We start from the raw sequence: 8,219 nt of genomic DNA, 5'->3' as shown, positions 1-8,219 counted from the left end.
TCATCTCCTTTGAGCTCCAGAAGTCTGACACCTTACTGAGCAGAGGTGGTTAACCAAGCTGGCACTCATGTGCAAACAACATTGGTACTTGATTACAAAAAAAAAAAAAAAAAAAAAAAAAAAAAAAAAAAAAAAAAAAAAAAAAAAAAAAAAAAAAAAAAAAAAAAAAAAGAGAAAATAAAAGTTTAATATTTTAATATTTGCAGACGTAGGGTCATTGGTTATTAAGAATAGTCTGAAAGAGGCAGAAAAGAAATTTTTTCTTCACTGAACAAGTACACAGTCTTATATAAGCTTCTCTTGAAAGATCTGTCTAGAAAAATAATTTCCCATCAAGACAGGGCCTAGAATTTAACCACATAAAYAGCAAGTATTTATAGTATTTATCTAAAACATTTTTAGTATATTATCCAGGGTAAATACATCAAAAGCAGCAATTTTATCCTGACAGAAGCTACAGAAGCTAAATTGATCAAAGAATTCAAGGCTGTAAGAGAGTAACATTTACTATGACAATCTTTAAGTAGACTTTTACATACACTTTGCAGGCAACACAAATATTCTTTCTAACTTAAAATCACTTCCAATAACTGCAGAATTCCATGATAAATACAGRAAATAGCTTTCAGTCACAAACTCTCCTTTACAGCATTTATTATGTTTCAAGTATTCTCAAGCTACATGCATAAACTCATGAATAAAACATAATTAATTTTCCACTGATCTAAGTATTTCATTTGAAGAATTTAGTTTCTTAATGGTATCATCTAGCTATACCATACCTCCTTTCATTGAAAAGTAATTCCTTTTCTTACTGCACTGTCAGAGACTGAAACACRTTTAAATTAGAATAGATTTTAATTCTATTATTTTCCATGATAGGCCTAAACCTATGTTTCTATTTTGTTAAAATTCATCATCCAAAGACAGCAAGCCTAAACTCATTATAATTAAACAGTACATAAAGTATATTTTCTTCTCACATTTAAGAAGTACACAGCAGTTCAAAACATTTACTATAATAAAAATCTTACATCTCCAGCATTATTCTGAACTCTCCCCAGAGTGCCACCATCACATTTCTGTAAATCTGAAGTAGGTTTTTTAGCTRCCGAAGAACAAAGGAAATGCTAAGTGCCAAAGTAAGTGTAGTTTAGAGGCAGCATGTGTTTCCCCAAATATCTCCCAACAGGATTATCCATTGGGCCACTGACCTTAACTTWCACTACTGCTTAGCTCCAAATTTAGAACTATTTTGTATCCTTTTCGAGTCACATTTGACACAACAGCAAAAGTTTAAAAGACCTCAACATATTGGAGTCACTGAAAAACACAATCTGCCTCGGAACACTGCCCATAACTTAGTGCTACAGGTGCCCAAATGTGACCAACAGACCCTGCTTGTACAAGCGCAACAGCGGCCGCAGAAAGCACTTGAGAACATGTGCACTGGGTCAAAGACTCGAAAACATTCAATTCAGAACAATGGCCAAAAAATCCATTAAATCAAACCTTGACAATTAAATATATTAATCAGAAAAGTTACATGTTTTTAGGACAACTATGCAACGTTAGTTGAATTCCTCCCTAGTAACCCTCGGCAAAGATTCCCTACGGTGGGACAGTTTTTAGTCTGGCCATTCCTTTTACAACACTGCCCTCCAGTGGCCTTTGCTTGCAGAGATTGTCTTAACCAGCAGCTCAATTCCTCTGCCTCAGTGCTTYACGGAATCTGAGTCGTTAGSGACCCACAAGGATCCTCAAGTCYATGGAGGGYGCATATRRGGATGGAACCCACAACTTTGGCACCATTAGCACCCACTCAAAACAACTGAGCTCATCTCTGGGTCATTAGCACATCTTAAGAAAATCTAATACATCTCACCAAGTATTTTAGTAGACACTACATGTCCTACAGCAAGCAGAGAAGGATATKGACATAAGACTTCATCTAACCACCTTTCTTGGAATTTCAGTTAATTATAAAAAGTATTTTTAAGTGAAGATGGAAATAACTTAATTCCAAAAAAGCCTACCACACAGATCTTGCCACCAATTTGAGAGTTCAGCTGCTATTTATACTTAAAAGTCATTGTAAAACAAACCATTTCAAAGGTTTTATATATAATATATATATGTTTTACTTAGATAAAACATAATACATGTATATGTTGGGTTGTGTTGTAAAATCAGTAACATCTGAGATTTAGGGCCTCACTGATTTCTGYGAGATGACTTCAGGTTCAGCACAAGTTCYCAGGAGGATATGTTGATGGCAAGGTTTCTCAGGCARCTTACACACKTTTCCTTCATTATTCTTGCAGTGAATTCATCAGCTAAGATAGCAAATCTCACACCACTGTCTGTAAATTCAGATTTCCTTTAGACCCGATATTAAACCTGCCTTTAGCTCCAGTGTCAGTAACACAAAGATCAATCCTTTCAAGCACAAAATGCCAATAAACGAGTTGCTTACTTCATAGTTACAGTGTGTATTTGGAGCACATCAATATCCAATTTCAGCTTGTTCAGTCACATGCACTGTCCTTTATGGCATCAGCAGTTGTTTCTGCACCAGGGTCTTAATTTTTTTCTTCTTCCTCAGGTTGTCCTCCAGGCTTGTGGACAGATTCCACAACTCTTGAGCTCTTATTGGTATTGCAGCCCATTTTGGTCTTAAACAGTAAATGAAAATATTTCTTTCATTTTGCAGATGCCTATGGAAGGCTCCCTGCAATGCAGGAATGAAKAACAAGGAAAAGAACTCCAAGCTAAAGGGCCTTCACTACTGAATTGTGAACATCAAGTATCTCTGGTTTCTGTAACAACTCACTGATCCTGTCACTCAAACACCAGCTATTGAAAAGTCATGGTTTACTGCAAGCAGCAAAAGTTTTGAGGCTAGAAAACTGTTCTTCATTAATATTTTTTCCAAACAGAGTAACTACAATTGCCTTGCCCAAGAAAGCCCATTTTAACTTYTAAACATCCTAAAGCTCAGTACTAAGAAACAGGGTTAGCATCTTCATAATCATAATTTATACTGCTATATAATTAGCAGTTATTTTAAATTAACTGTAACACTTTCATAGTTTTGTTCCTGTTGTTTCAATGACTTGGAGTCCAAATCTTTCAMGTTTCAATCCAAGTTTTAATAGAACTCCTTGACTATCCATGAGGGATAGTTTGCTCAATTCACTTATAAAACCTAATTTACTAATTTAAGTCACAAAATTAGTGTTTCATGACAACTTTTGTAACAAAAGCCYGGGCTATTGGCATGCCTTTCCTGTTGACAAATTATGTTTCCATTTTGAAAGTTCACAGCTGTGAACTAACAGTAGCAGAGTAGTTACTAAGCTCATCASTAAGTAGGTGATTTTCTTGGTTTAGCACCATGCAGCAACTCGTGATTTTCTCAAGCTTACTCAAAATCTTTTTGTTGCTACCAGCCCCAAGAAACAGCCTCAAGAGTAGGGACACACCTTGCTTGAGAGATTTGTCTCTCAGAAGTGAGRGAAGTCCATATGCCCAAACCCTCTTAAAATACCAGCTTGAATCTTCATCCACTTCTGTACCACTCCCCCTTTTAATTTAATAGCCAATATGGTCTTACCTGTAAGGACTACAGTAAAACAAAAATCTCAGCAGTTCCCCAAAGTGCAATACGTGGATAATGACTAATTATTCTGGAGGGTTCACTGATCTGCAYTTTCAGAACACTATCCCAAATCCTCCACTAGATGGTAGCTGAATACTATGTTGATTGTGGAATATTACAGTCTGTGGTAGCCTCAAGAGCCACAACTGATTTCTCAGAATTAATCACAGTATCTTAGATTAAATATAAGACATGATCAGAGATGACACTTCTTAAATATTCAAGGGTAAGAAATGTCTAGGTAATTACACTACCCTTCTATTTAGGATTACTGTGATCTCACAGCATTCTGCCTTTAGTTCAGTTTTGTGTTTGCCCACTATTGCAACCATGGYTGTCAGCCATCAGGGTCAGGTATTTCTTTCAAACAACTATTTAACAAATTTACTTCCCTTATCTGTTGAAAGACAAAGCTTTTTTTTTTTCTGTAAGGCTCTTCATTATATCCCTGAAAATGCTAAAAAAMCTCAAAATTGGTTGCTTCAAATTAGGAAATCATTCAACTGAAGTACTAATGCCTTGCTAGTATTACTAGCTAATGACAATAAATACAGAAGCATTATAGATAAGAGTATTTGAAAAAGGCTAAGGTGTTATTGATTATATTTACATCCCATTCTCTAAGTTTCTGACCTCCCTCCACTCCAGTCTGGCTACGCACTGGTTTAGCACCTGGGCAATAGGCCAGGTACTGAGGTGCTACAAACTCCAACAGCAACAACTTCTATTCAATTGCACCAGGTTATTGTTCCCATAGCAACAATACTTTTCTATCCCATATTTCCTTTTCAAAACTGGAAGTGCATAACAGCCAAACAAATAAGAAAGTACTCCAAACTTAACCATGCAGTAGGCCACTTCACTAATTTTCAATAGATTAACTAAGACACTTTTTGTAAATKAACTAAAAGACAACTTCTTTCCTTTGTCTACTTATTAGACAAATTATTATTTGCCAAGTGCTTTTACAGAAGCATGCTAGAAGAAGAAAAAAGGCTACACTATTCATTATATTGTGCGGTTCTAATTGAGTGTTTTTGTACACTTTATTTCTCTTGACAGCAAGAGAGATCATCTAATTAATCTCATAACTGGTCYATCATCTCCAATATTTCAAGGCTGCCTAGTAGACTCCATTTACAAAGCAGTCTCAGTTTGATCGTGCTTCTTGCAATTTGAATGGATGATCTTCCATCCATCTCTCCTAACACCAGAAGAAAACCTTCTCTCAAAGCTTTTGTAGGAARTTTCATGCAACATGTAAAGATTGAAGTCAAATGTACTTCTAAACTAAGCAGGCCACAGTCACAGCAGATTAGCCCAGGAGAGAAGTTTTGGGATTTGAAGAACCAAAGCAAAGTTAGCTATGAAGAGTCAGTAAATTAKAGATATTCAAGCCAGTAATGGAAGAAATATCCTAAACCATTGAAGGAGTTTTGAGAACAGTTTATAAGACAATTTTTAAAAAGTATCCAACATTTGAATAAATGATAATTGTACAAACAATGTCTTGCATCCCGTCAAACCATTTTACTGTCAAGACAAAAGAGAACAAAGGGGTTTGGGTCCCAATTTACTCAGGATACTTTGAGAGAAGTTACAAGAAGCAAGAGAGACCAGTCTAAGAAGTAATATAGCACATGAATCTGAGCATTCCCAATTCATCTAGCACAGCTCTTCTGGAACAAGCTTTCACACCTTTAYCTAGATTCTATTTCAAATGACCCTACAATGATTTATAGTCCCCTGTTCATGCTTTTTCTAGAGAATAAGGATCATTTTTATCTTCATCTCAACTTCTCATGGGAATTCGTTCTCATTGATTACATATTTTACAATGAAAAATTCACACAAACTTTGAGATTTCTAAAGACTTCATCTTTCTTCATTTAAGAAGTACACATTTATTCAAATAACATAGAAACATTCCCCCAGGATCTTTTTATAAAGAGGTAAATTCACTCACATGCAAGATTCTCAGTTTGGCGTTTACCATACCTAGCTGAAACATGGACTTGCTTTGGCACTTACAGTAACTGAAAAGATAAAAAAAATACTTGTTTAAAACCAAATTATCTAATATAAAAAGCAAGCCTCTACACCATCAAATCAAACAGCTAAACTGAAAGAGTTTTTCTTCATTACCACATGTAACAAATGATAAGGTTTTGCAGATGTGACCCCTAAAAGCATATTCACTGAAAAGCAAAATCCAGTGTTTAAAYATTTCAGGATACTTCAGTGAATCACACAGGAATACATTATGGCTTGATTTCATGCTATGACTACAATACACAGTAAGATATTAGGCCTAWAACTGGTTTTGAGCAGGAAGACTCAACTTCCTACAGGAAATCCACAAATCTTCATCTTCTTTAAACTCCAAACAGCAATATGAAAARATAGTATTAGCTAATTATTTTTCATTGGTAGATATAAAGGATTGATTTGGCAGTATGCTCTTAAAGGAATGTCGACTTACTATTTATTAACTCAAAGAATAAATAGGCATATCTGGGTGAGTGTTCTGTTGAGCTATCTTTGTGCCTCCATCCTAATGTGCTGTTCTGCTGCTGTCAAATATGCCTGTGTTTCTGTACACCAAGGAGAAGGAACCACGACAATCTGTTCTCTCTTTAAAAACACAATCTGTGTTTGGCTGGCTGAAAGAAGAAACAAAAAGTAAATATGTTACAGTACTTGAAAATTTCACAGAACTAAGTTTAAGAACTAAGCTTTTAGAATTCTTAGGAGAGTTGTCACTCTAAGATTTGTGTGCATGCTTTTTAACATCAGTAAGTGGTCCATTGCACTAAATCATTAAATGCCAAATTTCTGCCATTTGGCAGGTGAGGGAGAAAGAAACAGCAAGCCTGAAAGAGATAAGGCTAGAGATCATGACAGAGATCCCGAGAGTCTAAGCTTTTTTCTATTTGCCAAAATAAAAGGTTACCTAACTGGTGACATCGCTTGCTGTAYACACACTTGGTCAGCTCACACTTAATAAAGCATTCTCTTGAGGGCTAAACAAAAGACTTCTGCTTAATACATGYTATAAATCTCACAAGAATCCCATTCTAACACGAGGAATAAAGTTCTACACATTCCAGCAAGATGTCATACAACAAAAACAGCCTGATCTGGTACCTCAGGAATCAAACTGCCAAATAAAAACAAGGAGAAAACCAGATAACAAGACAGTGCAGATTTACTGCAGTTTACAGTTCTATTTTTATAGCCGAATCTAATCATATATTATCACTTAATTTCAAAGAAAGRCTGTCCTTTTGTTGTTGTTGTTGTTTGGCTTGTTTATTTGGGTTTTTGTTGTTTTCTTTTTTATTGGGGGATTTATGACATGGGCATATTCTAGCCATAGACAGTGTATAACAAAGTTTTTCAAATAAAGATGCTGAAAGATGTCTGTTTTGGATGGTAGAAGACACGTAAAAAATGCTTTTAGTCTGAGACCATGACAAGTTTGGTAATAAATCAGTGTTTCAGCGGCATGCACCATGTTAAATACACAGAAAAATCGTGTACTGCCCCTGCCAAAGCCCCAGTGGGACACATCACAACTGCAATAAACASAGTATTCCAGAATGGAAGGGGCTTCACTTATGAAGCATCAGGAATTGTTAAAAATAAATCAAGCTAGGCATTCCAGCCACAAGTTCAAAACCAACATGGCCACAGTAGCTTTTCAACAGTCCATGTCAATTTTATCACTGCAGTCACAACTCCATCAGAGATCATAAAACTTCAGTCATTTTTTGGGACAAAGCTCYAGTTGCTGTGAGTCACAAAGTAGTGATTTCACTGTACTGCCAGTTTTCCTTTAACCAGAGAGGCCAGAGGTAATTGAAAATTACATTATTCTGTAYCTCATAGAATAATGGATATAATTTGACCAACAGACTTCATAGCAGACTTGATGCAGTGATTCAATCCTTTCAGCGGTRCAGAATCAGACTAACTCTACAAAAAAAAACCCTAGATTCAAAGTCGGCTCCATCATCTGCTCATACGCCTATTCCAAATTTACCTATGCCTTAATGAGATGGAGTCCAGTTACTAAAAAAAAAAAAGCATATAATAAATAAGACATAAAGTACAGTTTTTCTCCCATAGCTTTTTATGGACCTTTCAGCTATTTGCAATTTGTACYCAAATCTGCCCTGCCTATTCAGTGACACAGACTTCTTCATAACTGGATTCACAACTGTCTATGTCATTTAATGAGAAATAATTTCAGAAGAGAGCAATTTTGGAAAATTGTAAAGCAGGTTGCTATAATGAATTTCTTCAGCGGGTAGACACTAAAAGCTCAAAAATTTGTGAGTTGCCAGTCTTTCATATTTCCACTGAGAAAAAAACATCCTAGAACAAAAATTATTCAATAAGTATTCTTAAATACAATAAATGCATTTATTAAACGTACCCAATACAAAAGAAAAAAAAAAAAAAAAAAACACAAAACCTCACTGTGCTTTTCAATTCATGCACTATTAGAGTTATGTATTCACGACTTCAGCATCCAATCCAATACTTAATTTTT

The sequence above is a fragment of the Malurus melanocephalus genome, unplaced genomic scaffold, assembly GCF_030028575.1.
Source record: "Malurus melanocephalus ecotype Western Australia unplaced genomic scaffold, MMel_1.1 scaffold_40, whole genome shotgun sequence".
Classification (NCBI taxonomy): domain Eukaryota; kingdom Metazoa; phylum Chordata; class Aves; order Passeriformes; family Maluridae; genus Malurus; species Malurus melanocephalus.
Note: the sequence above shows the minus strand (reverse complement) of the source record.